General features: G+C 39.1%; 1 protein-coding gene and 1 long non-coding RNA gene across 3 annotated transcripts in view; one reads left to right on the top strand and one right to left on the bottom strand.

Annotated features, from left to right (window-relative positions):
• The window catches only part of CXCL1 (C-X-C motif chemokine ligand 1), a 107136-nt gene that overhangs the window by 37785 nt on the left and 50627 nt on the right, over positions 1–18724 (top strand). The window lies entirely within an intron of this gene.
• LOC118010455 overlaps positions 1–18724 on the bottom strand; it is a 43835-nt gene that overhangs the window by 2904 nt on the left and 22207 nt on the right. The gene's annotated exons all lie outside the window — the stretch shown is intronic.

The following is an 18724-nucleotide window of genomic DNA, read 5'->3' as shown; positions in this document are numbered from 1 at the left end:
ATAGCTAACCTATTACAACGTGCTTTGTCAGCAACTCAATTTTACTCTCAGGAAAAGTACATTGACAGAGAAAGTTTTCACTCTGAAAGTTCAGGATCAGGAATAGCATTGTATAATATTTTCATATGTTCAGAACCAAGTAGCAAAGACCTGTGACTACTTAGTCTAAAACCAAACATTCTGAAATCATTTTCTTGGTGCTTAGGTCAGATTCAGGACTTTGTTTTTTTTGTTTTGTTTTTTTTTTTGGAACTTATCATTTGTGCTGCATAATGATCTTTCAAGAGCTCCTTTCTAGTATGGCGACATGATTGCAAACACAAATTACATTGGGAGAATTCGAAGTATAAATATCAAGCTGCTGTCTGAGGCTGTTCAGCCTGAGCCACTGTGAGTTTGACATGTGTTTAGGAAAATCTACTGAGGTCAAAGCAGAGAAATCGCTAAAACCCACTGAATCCAAACTATGGTTAATCTACTCCCCATTGAGGTCAAAGCAGAGAAATCGCTAAAACCCACTGAATCCAAACTATGGTTAATCTACTCCTCATTGGAGTAGCTGCTAAGCCTCCCTTCAGTTAGAAGTAGTCCCGAGGTGAGAAAGCCTTTATTTTCTCCCCTTCAAAGAAGTCTGACTTTGATTTAAAAAAAAAAAATTTACTTTGCCAAACCTTTTAAATCATCAGGACATTGATTTTTTATTATTGGGCAAAATAAGCATGATAGCATTTGGAAGAAAAAGGGAATAAAAGAACTAGGTATTCACAGAGTTGGGTCTAGTCAGTGGTTTTCAAAGTGTGGTCTGGGGATCCTTAGGAAACCCTGAGACCATTTCAGGGTGTCTGTCAGGTCAAAACATTTTTACAACATTAAGATGTTATTTGCCTTTTCCCCCCAACCCCCTCTACAATGGAGTTTTCCAGGGACTATATGATATGTGATGGTGTCATTACTCTGATGGCTAATGGAATGTGAGTTGGTGTAAATTTTCTCAGTTTTAATCTCTAATACAGTAAATAACTATGGTTATAATTCATATTTTAAAGAAAGCTCTTTGGGGTCCTCAATAATTTTTAAGAGTTTAAAAGTGTCTTGAGGCACTTAAAAAAGAATGAAATCTTGCCATTTGCAACAATATGAATGGACCTTGAGGGCATTGTGCTAAATGAAATAAGTCAGAGGGAGGGAGATAAATACCATATGGTCTTACTTTTATGTGGAATCAGAAAACAAAAACAAAAACAAAAACAAAAAACAAACTCATAAATCCAGAGAACAGATTGGTGGTTGCCAGAGGCCAGGGGGTAGGAGGTGGAAAAAATGGGTGAAGAGGGATCAAAAGGTACAAACTTCCAATTATAAAATAAATAAGTCCTGGGGGTATAATGTATGGCATAGTGACTGTAGTTAACAATACTGTATCGCATATTTGGAGTTTCTAAGACAGTAGGTCTTTAAAAAGTTCTCATCACAAGAAAATATTTGTAACTACCTGTGATGATGAATGTTAACTAGACTTATTTTGGTGATTATTTGGCATTGTACACAAATATTGAATTATTATGTTGTACACCTGAAACCAATATAATGTATGTCAATTCTATCTTAATTTAAAAATAAAAATAAAAGTTAAGAACATGAAACACTAAAAAAAATGTCTAAAGGGATTAAAAGTGTCTTGAGACCGAAATATTCTTGGTCTAGAACAATGTTGTTCAATAGAATTTATTACGATGATGGAAATGGTCTATGAATCCGCATTGTCTCATACAGTTGCCACTAGACACATGTGAGTGTTGAACATCTAAAATGTGGCTAGTGGGACTGAAGAACTGAGTTTTTAATTTTTATTTAGTTTAAATTTAAATGTAAATAGCTACTGTACTGGACAGTGCAGACCTAGATCCTCAGCACCCTGACTCCTGATTTAATACTCTTCTCAATATTCTCCACCAGCTTCTTTACAGTTAGAGATTTTTCTTGTGCTAACTATTAAATTCTTGGCTTGGTTGGTGTGGTGTGTGAGGGGCCTGTTTAACAGCAAATATGCAATAAGAAAATATCATGCATAACTCTAAAATATCAATCAACTCCAGATCAAATCCTGGACTCAAACAAAGAAAAAAATAATTTAAAAAATCTCATAGTTGCCCCTTTGGGAGTTCCAAAGAATGCTTCTTCGTGCCTTATCTTGAATTAACTACACAGGCTTGAGAGAATATTTTTAAATTATAAACAGTGTTTAGGCTTTGTTCCTATTATAGTTAGATAGAGACAAGAATATAAGTGTTACAGTTGCGCAGAAAAGTCCACTGGGTGTTCAGGCATGTTCAGAACAAACCAGTCGGCTTTGGCATGGTCGTAATTCACTAGGATCTAAATCTCAATTAGTAGAATTCCTGGATTTCTCAATTAGCAGAACTGTCTGAATATTGTGCACCGAACTCTTGCTAACCATACTCTCAAAAGATATAAGAGCACAGAGGAAAGTTTCAACTTGAAAATGTAAGCTTTGAACTATGTGAACTTGTATGAGTTATTGAACCTCTCTAAACCTACGTTTTCTTAGTAAACTGGGATTGTGATATTATCGGTGGCTTCTCTATATGTTGTTGGGAGGATTACATGAGATAATGTATATAAAACACTTAGTACAATTCCTGAAAATTGTAAATATTTAATAAGTGACCGTTATTGTGCAAATTATTACTATTAGCTCTATTTATCTCACAAATCTTTATTGGGAGCCAACTATGTGCCTTAGTTGCATTAGTTGACAGTGCATTAGTGCTGGCGAATAAGCAAATGCAGTCCTTGCACTCATAGAGCTTACAATCCAGTAAGGGGGAGAGATCAACAATCCACATAAAAAAAAACCCTCTAGATGACACTGATCTTTCTACTAGAAAAGAGCTGGATCAAAAGATAGGACATATAAGGGAAAATTGTTTCTTGAGAGGCTGGGAAAGACCTCTTTGAGAAAGGAGTATTTAAGCAGAGACCTGAAATACCAGTAGGATTTACTACTGGTATTCTGGGTTCTGGGGCATATTAGTTGGGGGTAATGGTTAATACATAGATTCTAAAATTTAATGACTAAACAAAACAAAAGTTTATTTCTCTTTCACGTAACTGTCCAGGGTTGGCAGTCAAGCTCTGCTCTGTAAAGTCATCTAGGGATCCAGACTGAGAAGGGCAGTTCCATCATCCCCCTTGTGACTTCTACAGTTGCTTCCAGCCATCAGGAAGGAAGGGTAGATGGCCATCTTGGAAGAACTTCTTTAAACAGATGACTGGAACGTTTCGCTTGTACAGGAAGTTTGGCTGGGTGTTCAGGTATTCGGATAGGCTATCATGGAACTAACTGGCCTGCCTTGGTGTGGTCATCATTCACTAGGACCTGGATGGCAATTACAGATATCCTACAACTCTTGCAAACCAAACTCACAACAGATACATGATACATGAGCATAGAAAAGTCTCAACTTGAAAGTATAAGCCTTTAATTAACAGAGTTACTGAACCTCTGTAAGCCTATATCTTCCCTGTGAAGTGGAATAATGATAATATCAGTGCCTTCTCTATATGTTGGAGACAATCACTTACATTCATATCCTGTTGGTGCCAGATGGTTTTGTGATATGGCCACACCTAGATGAGAGGCCAAGGAAGAGATGTAGTCTCTTACTTGGTGGGAATATTCTAAGTAAAAGAGAAAAGAAATTGCAGTTTCCCCTAGGTGTCTAACACACAGGCAGAGAAACTCAAAACTCTAAAGCCCTAACATTGGAAAGAGTTTGCCATGCTAAGAGAGCTGGATGGAAGCTAGGATAGCTTGGAGAAAGTGGTATAACATGACACTAAATGCCAGGATCCCCACTTGCAATCAGCTCACAAGCCACTAGGAGAGAAGTAAGCAAACATGATTAATGTTATTATAATTGCAAAAACACCATGTTTTGGTAGGAGAGGGGTAGATTAATTTTTCTCTAGACAGTTTATGGAAAATGGAACATTTTAGATGGACCTCTGTGACTAAGAATTTGGACGTGAGGTGATGGGTAGGGACATGGCAGGGAAATGAACACTTGGACAGAGCAAAAACAAGGAGCCAGAAAATATATAGGGTGTTTCCTAAGAGTGGTAAGAGCTATGGTTTAAAGCATTAACAGAAAGAGTTTGCCTCTGCTACTCTTAAATTGGACCCAAAGATAAATCCTACACTGGTAGTAAGACAGCTAGAAAGGAGGATGACAAAAAATCATGGGGTTAAAATATAATATCAACTTCTTGAGTTATATTTTTAAAAAGTTTGAAAAAACAGTGCTCTCTATCTCCACCTAACATCAGAAGACCAACTTTATTCATCTCTCCAACTAAGGAACAACTCCTTTGCATCAAAGTCTTGTTGAACAAGTTAGCAACTTTGATGTGCTAGTTCTATGGAAACCAGAAAATATTGCTGTACTCTTATCTGAAAAACGCATGCAACACAAAAATAATTTTTATTAACTCTGAAAGTTCATCTAGTTCCACAGCACTTAAAAGTTCTGTTTTTCCCTCAAAGCTTAAAACATGTTCAACACTTCCATTCACTTACACATACATTTTCTCATTCAGCAGTGTTCACAAATGCCAATGATCTGCACTAAATACAAGGAACTGTTAGGGGATGGTAATAAGACACAGCCCTTGACTTAAAGGGATCCAGGGTCTCATCTGAATGGGAGAAGAACAAAGACCACAGTATAATAGCAAGACAGAGTGAAAGACATGATATTATGTAGGTGTACATAAGTCCAGAAGGCAGCAAGTATCACTCTGTGAAGAGGAAACAAGGAAAGCTTAGTGAGAAGAGAGTTATTAAGAGAATTTGAACATTGATTTGGATTTTGAAAAGCAAAGAAGAAACTCCCAGTCTGAGAAGAAAATCACGAGTCATTGAATACGATTGTCCAGGCTAGTTTAAGGGTGGCAATTGGTCTAGAGTAGATGGAGCAAGCTAATCAAAAGGAGAAATGAAGGCAGAATGGCAAGAGAGAGCCGAATTGCGAAGAGCCTTGAGTGCCGAGCAAAATATTTTAGAATTTGTGTCATAAATAATGGGAAGTTGCCAGTCTTTAAGATGGGGATGGACAAGACTGGATCCAGGTGTTAGGAACAGAGCTCTGGCAACAGTATGAATGGTAACGGGCAGCTGAGCTCAGTGAGCATGGAAGCATGGTCTCTGCAGAGAATCCTGCCGCTTGATAGCCGTGTGACATTGGGCAAATGATTGACCCACACCTGCCTTATTTTCCTCATCTGTAAAACAGGGACGATAGTGATAGCTACTTCCCAGGATTGTTGTGAAGATTAAATTAAGGAATTCCCACCCAAGGTTTAAACAATGCCTGACATTTTAATAAGCACTACATAAATACTTACATACACACAACAACATATACCTTAGAGAGAAATGGTGACAAGGTGGTAAAAAAAAAAACATCTAGTTTGTGCTAGGCCAATAAAGGGCCCTTGAGAGATGGGAGTAAGATGTCTGTGACCAGATTACCTGGTGGTCCAATTCCAGGTAAACTTCTTCTTAATCTTCCTGAGACTCTTTTTCCTTTGCTGTAAATTAGAAATAACAACAGTACCTATTTCATAGAGTTGTGAGGAATTAATTTAGATAACACATGGAAGGTGCTCAGCAAAGAGACTGGCACCTAGTGATCACTCACAAAAGGATAGTTTCATTATCAGAAAGTATGTGCAAGGAGTTTATAATCCCATAACTCCTTACCCCAGGTAACTCCTAGCCCTTGGAGTGCAGAGAGCAGACTTTCATTTCAGGTGAATCTGAAATGAATTCTTGTTCTGTCATTTAATGCAGTGTGAATGTGGGCATTTTTCTACAATGAAGGCCACCTGGTTTCCTCCTGAGATCATCAGAATGCTTCCCATCTCAAGAGGTTACTGTGAAGATCAGCAATAATTTACGTAAAGTAGCTAGACTGGTGCACACTAAGCACATACCAGCCATTGCCTCCCCCCACCCCCATCTTTTTGGAGCTCCCTCCCACATCTGCTCTGAGAGAGGAAAAGCCACACTCCCTGACCTCAGCCTCACGCTCGGCCTCAAAGGCAATCATGGCGACAAGCCAGGCCAAAGATTAGCCACTATTCTGGATCATGAATTGTGGGTCTTATAGAAAGACAAAGTAGAACCAAACTAACCCAACCCCTTCACTTGCCTGACCTCTTGCTATCTGACTCCCAGTGATGTCTAACCAAAATTAACCACAGACCGCTAATGAGCCAATGAGCCATTGTGCAATGTTTTCGACTGGATACAGTGTGGAAAATTGGGAAAGAAGGAAGGGCCAACAGATAGTTGGGGGTTGAAAGTATAAGGGATGATCATCATGGCACTGGGACAGAGGACAACATATACATTAGTTTGGAGGAAGGGGTATTTTTTTTTTCACATGAAAATACACAGAATTAGACCACCCCAAGAGAATAAGCTTTCTTCATATTTGGGGGTATTACCGTTAAGAGGTGTTAAGTGGTTAAGAGAGCTGCTTAAGAATAGTGATTGTTGAGTTTAACCCTTGGACCCACAACTTGTGAGCAGTGTAAGGCAGTGTAATTCAGTAATTCAGTGGGCAAGTTATTATTTTTTTAAAAGATTTTATTTATTCATTTGAGACACAGAGATACAGAGAGAGAGAGAGAGAGAGCATGAGCAGGGAGAGAGGCAGAGGGAGAGGGAGAAGCAGGCTCCTCGCTGAGCCAGGAGCCCGATGTGGGGCTTGATCCCAGGACCCTGGGATCTTGACCTGAGCTGAAGGAAGACGCTTAACCATCTGAGCCACCCAGGCGAGCGGCAAGTTATTTAACACTTCTGAGTTGAAGTTTCCCCAGTAGCTCCTAAATCATTACATTAATGCAATAATTAAATATAATAATCTATTTAAAGCAGGTGAAATAGATTTGGCATATAGTATGTGTTAAAAATATTTGCTCTTTATAATCATGATTTAATCTTTTAGCAGAGTCAATGCAATTCAAAATAAGGAAGGCAGAGGTAATTATCTATCTATTGTAGGTGGTGCAAACGACAAGATGAGTTAGACACCTACCTGGCAGCCTGAACTATCTAATTCTGTAGATTTATCCAGTATGCCATTAACCTACAGTCACTCTCCTGAAAATGATTTTCCTTCTCAATTTCATCTTCTTTTCTCATTTTTAAAAAGATTTTCTTTTTATAAGCTTCTGACAAATGGCACTTCTTTGTTTCTTGAGAAATTGCTATTACTAAAAATTGTTATCAAGTGACTTGCTTCTCAAGTGCCTTCAGGCTTGACTATTGCTCATAGGTCTTTTATCTAGTGCTTTCCACTTGTCCCTGTGGTTTGCATCTTTCTGCCTTTCCTTCTTTCTCAATGTGCTCATTATAATCTAGATAATACCCATTAAAGGCAACAGGGCCATTTCACCTTCTGGCTTTATGATAGCAGTCACCTGGAAAATGCCCTCCTGTTCTTTGCTTAGCATTTGCCAAGCACAAGTTTTGTGCCTAGAGTTGTGCTGGTTACTCTGATCTACAGATGCGAAGGTGGGTCTTGCCTCCCAGTAGTTTAGAATACCTGAAGAAACAAATCTCATATGCATGAAATAACTAGAGAATAGAGAGTTATGAAACTTTCATGACAGTTTCAATGGAAGTTATGAAAATAAGGAGGATAATATGGTAAACACAGGACAAGGGCCCACCAAAGGAGGGAGAACGGACAAACACTGCTTTCTGGGAAGCAGCGATCACTACAGCTGGGAAAGGGAGGGGAGACAGTGAAGAAATATTTCTGTTGGCCAGATGGATGGCTGTCAACACCACAGCTGGGGGGAGTTAGTTCCTGACCTAGTGTAGCCTATCTTGACACACTATGCACTTTCCTCTATAGAAACATTTTAAATAGCATTTGTTTTCCACATCATTTATAAAGGGAGATTTAATCCAGAGAGTAGCTGAACCATAGAGCACTAGAGTGCAGTAATAACTAACATTTTCTGGATATAGCAATGTAAAAAGAAGTTTTGCTTACCTTGCCTTACATCATGCTCACAACCAACCACCCTATGAGGAAGTTAACCAACCACGCTATGAGGAAGTTATAACTATTTTTCTATCTCCTTTTTTTTTCAAGAGAGAGAGAAAGAGAGAGCATGTGTGAGTGGGGGGCAAGGGAGGGGCATAGGGAGAGAGAATCCTAAGCAGGCTCCATGCTCAGCGCAGACCTGGACTTGGGGCTCGATCCCACCCACTACCCTGAGACCATGACTCAAGCTGAAATCAAGAGCCAGATGCTTAACCGACTGAGCCACCCAGGCACCCCAGGTCTAGTTTTTCTTATCTAAGATCGAGTGTTTGGTCCTAGACAATCAAGCCATATTTGTTTCAGTGGTCTTTAAGTCTTCCAAGCCCCTGGCTGTCTGTCCCTAAAATATTCCATCACCTCTCTGCTGTGTCCCCTGACCCCTTGCATAGCTAAGATACTTTCTTTGCTAAGAAATTTCATTAACCATGAGAGTTAATATTAAGAAGTGTTTTGAAAAAGATGGACTCTCTTTTGTCCATGTTTCTAAAAATCTGTCAACATGTAGTTGACAGAATGAGCCCGTACTTTTCTTCTTTTGGGAAATGAAAAAATCTAAGAGATGCAAAGTCGCCAGGTCTTATTTTTACAAGGCCTTGATTTCCGTCACTGACTCTACCACTTGGCCAACATTTTAGAATGGTTTCAATTGTTATATTCTAGTTAAATATTATTTTATTATTTCAAAAAACCTTGTAAATATGAATGTTGCAGCACACACACTTAAAAGATGGTGTGGGCTGTAAGTTGAGCGGTGACTTCTGTCTAGTCCTACTTCTTCTCTAGATGAAGAATTGACTAGATGGATTGTTTTGTAATTTTCCTCACAGTTCACACTTGATATTGTAATGTCATCTCCCTCAAATTAGCACTTACTGTTGAGAAACAAAAGTCAAAATGACTTATCCAAATATGTAAAGTTATTGTCATGGCTGGGATTAGACCCCAAATTTTCTGATTTCTATCTCCTAGTCCTCAGCTAAATACATGGGACTCTACTCGTCTGATCTCTATTTCTGTAAGGCCAATACCAGTACTCATTGAAATAGAAAGCTGTCACGGACAATAGAGTTAGTCTTTCATGGTCTTCTATAGGCTCCCATGGTCATCTTTGCAACTCACAGAGCACTTCTTGATCCTTTCATTAAAAAGGTGAGATTGAATAATACCAGCCAACTAACTTGTGTTAACCTATCTTTTGTTTGCAATGTGGATTTAGCCCCAAGTGTGTAAATGAAAAGTGGAGCTTATTTCTTCAGAGTGAATTTGATAAGTGTTGACTTACAGTGTTGAGAATAATCATAGTTCTACTTATGTCCAGGATCTTGAATTCTTCTTAGGTCATGCGTGAGAGACATTTTGTGGACTGGAAGATTATCCCTTTCCTTCCTGCCTAGAGATGATATGTTTCACAATCCCACGTAAAAGCCTGGCCGCAGAACCCAGCACCCAGAGGAAGTCAAGGGACTTGGCAGGACATGCAGCTGTCCTAAATGCAAGATATGGTGGCTCAAAAAAACTAAGTACAAGAAGCTTCCAGCCACCAGAGAAACTAGGAAAGCAATAGATCTAGCTGAAATGAGGAAGTAGAAGCCACCTTTGAATAATATTGTGAGGCAGAGAGAATAGGAAAGCCTGGAGGAGAGAGACTGGAAAGACTCCAAGAAGGCCTGGTCTTTCTAGAGTAAGTAGCAGCACAGACAGAATTCTCCAGAACTTTCAGGAAAGCACTAAAGACTCCAAAGCCTATGTTTAAGGAGTAAAATGGTTGACTTGGGAAACACAGTGTAAGAGTTGCAAACACTACTTTAACTTGTTAAACTAAAATCAGTTGAAGTAAATAGCTGGCTCCCATTTGGAAAACAACTTGTCTTCTAAATGACTAGAAATTTGGAATTCTTCAGGGGTAAGAGCCACTACAGAGAAGTAAATAAGGGGTCAATGGGTAGAAAGAATAGAAACTCTCATGAGAAGTTCTAAATAAATTTTCATTCAAAGGAATCTGGAGCTTTAAAACAAAATCATGTCTTTGACACAGGAATTATACTTCTAGGAATATATCCCAAAAAAAAATCTTAAATAATTGAATAAAAAACATTAAACACAAAGATATCAATGTAATACTTTTATGGTTAAAAATGAGAGCTATGTGAATTCTTAAAAACAGGGAAATCATTAAATAAATAATATATACCATAGAAAATTAAGTTGTAATATTAAAACAACTTAAAATATTTTAAATTGTGCATTATGATGCATCAAATGAAAAAAATGAAAACTTTGCACCAACATAATATTCTGTTTGTGCACAAAAGCATGATTATCTCTTAACAGTGTAATTATGAGTGACATTTATTTTTTAATTATTTTCCAAATGTTCTAAACACCATGGGAAGCAGTCCAACATAATGCAAAAAACTCAAGATCTGCATTTAGCTAGCTGGCTTATCATTTTTACTAGCCCTACAACCTCATATATTCTACTAGCTTTGTGACCTTGGGCATTTTACTTAAAATTCTTAGGGCCTCAGTTTCCTCATCTGTGAAAATGGGATAATAATAATAACTACCTCATAGAGCTGCCTTAAAAATTAATGAAATAATGTAAATTATGAAATGAAAATAATTAAATGAAATAATGTACTGCATGAACAGTTCTGGAAAATAGTTAACTGTTCGATTAATTTTAGCCATTCCTTAAAAGAAAACACGCGCTCATGTTTGTGTGTATATGTGTGTGTGTGTGTGTGTTCACACACCTACTCAAGCATACATATTCAAGTTTTAAAACAATAAAAATAAACACAGCTGATCATATAAAAGGACAGTTGAGTATTGTTAAAAAAAAACCCTTTTAATTACACTTAGTTTGCTTAAGACCTAGGGAGGAGCCTGACACAGGGTAGGCTGGTCAGGGCAGTGAATGTGGGCTCTGCCCAAGCAAAGTGTGCCTCTCTCCTGTAACCTTGTTCATCCCTGTTCCTCATGGATCACATTTGTTCACTCCTCTCCTGATTGCTCAGTGCTTTGGAAATGGATGGGACATGATAGAAGTTTTTCTTCTAGAAGTAGAGGTTTTTCTACAAACCATTGAATATGGGAGGTCTAATGTTCAAATACTTTTTCTTCATTACCTGGGGGCCATAAACTCCATCTTCTCTACAGGTCTGCTGTAGAAAGGGAGGAAATATTAGAACAATTCATTGGATTCACTTTCTATATTTTTTCCAGTACCCTGCAAGTTATAGTAGGTCTCTATCTCAGCATAAAGGGAGCACAGGGTGGATGGAAAGGGCCAATCCTCCAGAGAGTAAAACTGCTGGAGACCTGAGCAGTATAATCCCAGTTCTCCATTAATGATCTTGGTCTATGGTGTGGTTTAGAAGGAAAGTATAGAATCAAATTTTAGCTCTGGATTTACTAGAGTTGAAATCAAGCAAATTACTGAGTTTCTGAATGCTAAATTTCCCACCTATAAATTAGGATTATAAATAGTTACTTCAGAGAGTTATAGGAAGGACTAATGAAATATTACTTGGAGTAAGATATGTGATGTAGGGGCACCTGGGTGTCTCAATCGTTTGATTGTCTGCCTTCGGCTCAGGTCGTAATCTCAGGGTCCTGGGATCGAGTCCCACATCAGGTTCCCTGCTCACTGGGGAGTCTACTTCTCCCTCTGCCTCTCCCCCTCTTGTGCTCTCTCTCAAATAAATAAACAAAATCTTAAAAAAAAAAAAGATGTGGTATACAGTAAGCATCCATCAAGTAGCAGCTACTACTACAGAAACTAAAGAAGAAAGGGAAGTGTGGAGTTTCCATGATGATAACAAGTGCTAGTAATTGCTAACATTTAATATGTGTCAAGCACTAGTTTGAGCATTTTATCTATAATAATGCAGTTAATCCTCACAACAGCCTTAAGAGTTGGGGAATATTATTAATCTATTCAATATTAATTTGTACAATATTAATTCTCTCTGTTTTATATATAAGGAGGCTACTGAGTACAAAATGTAGTTTGGAGATACTTTGGAGCTCCTTGCAACTCTGTTAATATCTATCTATATTATAAAACTTCTCTCTCACTCTAGATTCTGAACTCTCTCTTCAATGACAGATGTTTGTATTCCGGGGTTTGCTTGGCTTATGGAAAATACACAATAAATATATTTTAAAGAGAACTGCTCTGCCCACAAGAATGGAAATTAGTTCTACACTCAGTGCAGAAATTCATTTCATTTAAGATTTCAATGGCTACAAAGGAACAGACGAGTTGTATCTTCTCCATCTACAATACATATTTTGAGATCAAAGTTTTATAGTAATGATCAAGATCATTCATCAGTTTGCATTAAATAACAATTCAATAGAGATCATATACTGGGTGTGAGGGATTATACTGCTACTTTGGATCTCTGCTGCCCATCGTGTTTTGGGCACTTTCTGCTGTTTTTATGAGCCCACCGAATCAATCACAACATAGTTCACTCCATTCATCTGATTTTGCTCAAAGCCTATGTCCACACAATTAATCAACTCAAATGTGTAGAAGTTTGAACCAGCCATTAGACGATAGAAATAACCAGGGACCAGGCCACAATCTGAGGAATTTGGTTAAGTGGCCACAAATATGGCTGAAGTCAAACACACTGGGATTTGCACATCACTGAACTGCGAGCAATGCATTAGAATGTGTACTAGCAAAAAGTCTTGATCTGAAATTCTCTTCTGCATTAGGACATCAAAGAAAGCAAATGGCAAAGAATGTTTACTGTCATCGTAATAAATCTGTTGCAACTCTACAATGTCCTTCCAGCATATTATTTTTTGAAATGAGTGAATTTCCTTGAGACATTTCAGGGAAGAGTGAGTGATTAGCTGATTTTGCACAATAGATTTCTTTTCTATTTATATGAATATTTAAAAAATAGGACTTCTACATAACTTTAAAATATTCATATGTAAGTTGTTCGTGGCTTGGGTATTTAACTCTCTGAGTCATCATTTTACTGGCTTATGGAAATGCTGTGGTTGTTCAGGTATGTGTTTTTATATTCCAATAGTTAGAAAAGCCTTTGATTTCCTTTAGACTTTTGCTCTTCAGTAATACAAAATGACCCTCATTTAAAGATGCTGCTACCTATGCTAATAGCTGCCAGGAAACATCTCCTTTGAAATAAACATGCAATCTTTCTTTTAGAGACTGGTTTTGATTGTTATTTGCAAGCACTCTTAATGTTTATATCACTTTCTTTTTGCTAAACTGTTTTAGGGATCTTACATAACTTTGAAATAAATGTTAGTCAAATGTTGATTCTGGTACTATAACAGAAAGATTGAGGGCAGGGAGAATGAGGCTCTATAAAATATGTTACATATTTCATATTAGAATGCTCCATAATTAATGCATCACTCTCCTGAGAACTTCAAAGAAGATGCCATACAGGTAGGACTACTATTCACTATAGGCCAACAATTTCACATTCTAAATTGAATGGTCAGAGATAATGGAATGTAGAAAGTCCTGCACATTTTAGCAAAGGATTATGATTTAAAAGATATGACTCTAGACAAGTCAAGCTGACTGGCAAGGACACAAATATATAAACAAAGACTGTCATCTTGAATATAAATACCCATTTCCTGGCAGTCTAAAGATACATATCCAGGGGCATCTCGGTGGCTCAGTTGGTTAAGCATCTGACACTTGATCTCAGCTCAGGTCTTGATCTCAGGGTCGTGGGTTCAAGCCTCATTTGGGTCTACACACTGGGCATGGAGCCTACTTAAAAAACAAATAAATAGGGTGCCTGGGTGGCTCAGTTGATTAAGTGTTGGCCTTTGGCTCAGATCATGATCCCAGAGTCCTGGGACCAAGTCCCGCATCGGACGGGGAATCTGCTTCTCCCTTTCTCTCTCTACCCCTCACCCTGCTCTTGTTCTCTCTCTCTCTCTCTAGCTCTCTCTCTCTCAAATAAATAATCTTTTAAAAAGTTAAAAAATTAAAAAATAAATAGATAAAATGAAGATACATATCCAACTACTAGTAAATAAAATACCAAGAGGTAAGACAGAGATAGGTTAATGACCTACTTTGGAAGGGGAGATGCCTATATCTACACAATGAATAAAAACATGGTGTAGGATCTCAGTCAGACAGAAGCTTAAAGAGAAGTCATATATTCAGCAAAGACCTCTTTTGGAAAATATCCATCAGGAACTTGAAGGATAAACTTGAGCTTCCTAAAGCCAAGGGTGACCTATGGCTTCCCGGGAGTTTTAATACGCAGTCTCAGCCTTAGCCTGGAGGTAATCAGATCACCTGTCGAGACTTCTGGGAGGTTGGCATGGATTTTGTAAAGACAGAGTTCACTTGGCACCATGGTCAGATGAAATCAGGTAATATAAGAGTCAAGGTAAATAGAATTTCCTCAAAGAAGGACTCCACATGAAGACAGAAGTGCTGGGAACTGCAGAACCTCTGCCCTCTACTTGTTACCTGAGGCGTGTACCCCCCCCTCACACACAGGCAAAGAATAGTAAGACCTGGGGTCTCTGGAGCACTAAGGAAATGTGGGTAATGTTGGAGGGAATGCACATCATTTAACATTGGCTACACTCTCAATTAAAATATCAATTCAGTAACACAATTTATAGTGAAATGGATAAAAACCCAGACCAGGTGATTCTCCTCTGTGACACCACAGACATACTAATGTTGTTTTCTAGCTGGAATGGGTCAGCTTGGAGGTGACACTCCAAGGTTGGGGCACTGGCCTTCAGGACCTGGTAGATACATCCATGGATAAGGGAAATAGGGAGAAGGAGGAGTTCTGACCTCTCCCACCACCAGGCCCAGCTACCCCTTGCAGATTTTGTCCTTCCATACTCACAACTAAGCTCTGACAACTGGCTCTGGGCTCTTGGATCAGCAGTTCGCAGATGAACTGCCAGCATCCAAGGCCTTGTCTCAGGTTCTGATTTTAGGAGAGTGAAAATTACAGCAATTCTTTCAAAGAGGGACTGTGCAAAATTTTTTTTTTGTCTACAAAAAATACATGTTTTTTTAAGTATTCTATAGATTATAAAACCAGTTATCTATTATTTAGTTGCTCACTTTAACGGTCTTTGGTTGGCATTTCTTTGTTCCTATGTTGTCTTCCCTTTTTGGAAATACCAAGTTATCCAAAAACACTCATCTTGGGGGGGGCGGGCAGAGCAAGATGGCAGAGGAGTAGGAGACCTGGATTTCGTCTGGTCTCAGGAATTCAGCTGGATAGGGATCAAACCATTCTGAACACCTACAAACTCAACAGGAGATCAAAGAAAAGAATAGCAACAACTCTCTGAACAGAAAAGTGACCACTTTCTGGAAGGTAGGACGTGTGGAGAATTAAATCCGAGGCGATATTCGGGAGGATAGATGGGGGGAGGGGGCCTCCGCTGGCTGCTTCTGGCAAGTTATAGAGCTGCGGAGCACAAAATCAGAACTTTTAGAAGTCGGCTCTGCTGAGGGATGTCGCTCCAGTGGCTAAGCGGGGGATGGAACCCTCGCTGGGACGGTGTGGTCTCAGGACCTTCGGGGTCACAGAAAGACCGGGGGTGCCTGAGTGCGGCAGAGCTCCCAGGTATCGGAGCAGGGAAGCTGGCTGCAGAGACAGAGCCGAGGAGCGGACTCTCAGCTCGGGGTTACCATAGACCGTGATCTGGGGCACAGTCGGGCCACCTGCTCCTCCAGCAGGGACCCAAGGAGTGGCAGGTCCGGGGAGACTCCCCTTCCTCCCCCGGGAGGAGCGGCCCGGGAGTGCACCTCAGGGATCTGCTGGGTTTGGAGACTCCACACGGGGTTGGCTGCCAGAGATAGAAATGCTCGGTCACAGGCCGGGTGAGCACCGAGTGCGGCTGGGAACCAGGGAGAAGGGAGTGATTGACTGCTTTTCTCTGGGGGCTCACTGAGGAGCGGGGCCCCGAGTTCTCGGCTCCTCCAGGACGGAGATTGGGAGGCCACCATTTTAACTCTTGTCCTCCAAAGCTGTACGGAAAGCTTGCAGGGAACAAAAGCTCCCGAGTGCAAACCCGAGCAGATTACTTAGCCCAGACCGGGCAAGGGCGGGGCAATTCTGCCTCCAGCAAAGACATTTGGGAACCACGGCAACAGGCCCCTCCCCCAGAAGATCAGCAAGAACAGCCAGCCAAGACCAAGTTTACCCATCAATGAGAACGGCAGAACTCCAGAGCTAGGGGAATATTGCACATAGAATTCATGACTTTTTTTACCATGATTCTTTAGTCTTTCAAAGTTAAATTTTTTTTTTTAAAGGGTCAATGAAGATTTTTTTTTAATTTTTTTTTAAAGACTTTATTTATTTATTTGAGAGAGAGAGAATGAGAGAGAGCACATGAGAGGGGGCAGGGTCGGAGGGAGAAGCAGACTCCCTGCAGAGCAGGGAGCCCGATGCGGGACTCGATCCAGGAACTCCAGGATCATGACCTGAGCCGAAGGCAGTCGCTTAACCAACTGAGCCACCCAGGCGCCCAAAGGTTAATTTTTTTTTAACTGTCTTTTTTTGTTGTTTTTGAATTTTTCTTTTTCCCTTTTTCAACCAACATCTTATCAATCCCTTTTTTAAAAAACATTTTTATCTTTCATTTTTAGAGTCATATTCTATCCCTTCATAGTAGTTACCCTTATTTTTGGCATATATATATAAGTTGTTCTCTCTTTAAAATTTTGAGATAGTTTCTTCTAACAGATCAAAATATACCCTAATTCTCTAGTGTATGGTTTTGTTCTACTCTCCTGCCTGATCACATTCTCTCCCGCTTTTTTTTTTCTTTTTTTTTTAAATCCTCTTCTTTCTTTTTTCAAACAACTTCTTATCAATTGCTTTTATAAAAATTTTTATAATTTTCACCTTTACAGTCATATTCCATCCCTTCATCATATCAACCCTTATTTTTGTACATATATAAGTTTTTCTTTCTTTAAAATTTTGGGAGGCACTTTCTTCTAACAGACCAAAATACACCCAAAATCTAGTGTGTGGCACTGATCTATGCACCAGCCTGATCATATTTGATGATATACTGTTTTTTTTGTTTTGTTTTGTTCTGTTTTTGCTTGTTTTTATCTTTATCTTTTTCTTTTTCCTTTTTCTTTTTTTCCCTTTCTTTTCCCCCAGCTTCAGGTCTTTTCTGATTTGTTTAGAGTATATTTTCTGGGGACATTGTTAGCATGTTAGCATTTTGCTCTCTCATTAATCTATTCTCCTCTGGACAAAATGACAAGACAGAAAAAATCACCTCAACAAAAAGAACAAGAGGTAGTACCGACTGCCAGGGACCTACTCAATATGGACATTAGTATGATGTTGGATCTAGAGTTCAGAATCATCACTTTAAAGATACTAGCTGGGCTTGAAAAAAGCATGGAAAATATTAGAGAAACCCTTTCTGGAGAAATAAAAGAACTAAAATCTAACCAAGTCAAAATCAAAAAGGCTATTAATGAGGTGCAATCAAAAATGGGGGCACTAACTGCTAGGATAAATGAGGCAGAAGAGAGAATCAGTGATATAGAAGACCAAATGATGGAAAATAAAGAAGCTGAGAAAAAGAGAGATAAACAACTACTGGATCACGAGGGCAGAATTCGAGAGATAAGTGATACCATAAGATGAAACAATATTAGAATAATTGGGATCCCAGAAGAAGAAGAAAGAGAGAGAGGGGCAGAAGGTATATTGGAGCAAATTAGAGCAGAGAACTTCCCTAATTTGGAGGAAGGAAACAGGCATCAAAATCCAGGAGGCACAGAGAACCCCTCTCAAAATCAATAAAAATAGGTCCACACCCCGACATCTAATAGTAAAACTTATGAGTCTCAGAGAAAAAGAGAAAATCCTGAAAGCAGCTCGGGACAAGAGATCTGTAACTACAATGGTAGAAACGTTAGATTGGCAACAGACCTATCCACAGAGACCTGGCAGGCCAGAAAGGACTGGCATGATATATTCAGAGCACTAAAGGAGAAAAATATGCAGCCAAGGATACTATATCCAGCTAGGCTGTCATTGAAAATAGAAGGAGAGATAAAAAGCTTCCAGGACAAACAAAAACTAAAGGAATTTGCAAACACGAAACCAGCCCTACAAGAAATATTGAAAGGGGTCCTCTAAGCAAAGAGAGAGCCTAAAAGCAACATAGACCAGAAAGGAACACAGACAATACACAGTAACAGTCATCTTACAGGCAATACAATGGCACTAAATTCCTATCTTTCAATAGTTACCCTGAATGTAAATGGGCTAAATGCCCCTATCAAAAGACACAGGCTATCAGATTGGATAAAAAAAAACAAGACCCATCGATATGCTGTCTGCAAGAGACTCATTTTAGACCCAAAGACACCCCCAGATTGAAAGTGAGGGGGTGGAAAACCATTTACCATGCTAATGGACACCAAAAGAAAGCTGGGGTGGCAATCCTTCTATCAGACAAATTAGATTTTAAACCAAAGACTCTAATAAGAGATGAGGAAGGACACTATATCCCACTTAAAGGGTCTATCCAACAAGAAG

The sequence above is a fragment of the Mirounga leonina genome, unplaced genomic scaffold (assembly GCF_011800145.1).
Source record: "Mirounga leonina isolate KUSES-001 unplaced genomic scaffold, KU_Mleo_1.0 Mir_129, whole genome shotgun sequence".
Taxonomy (NCBI): Eukaryota; Metazoa; Chordata; class Mammalia; order Carnivora; family Phocidae; genus Mirounga; species Mirounga leonina.
Note: the sequence above shows the minus strand (reverse complement) of the source record. Positions and strands in the feature narration are given on the sequence as shown.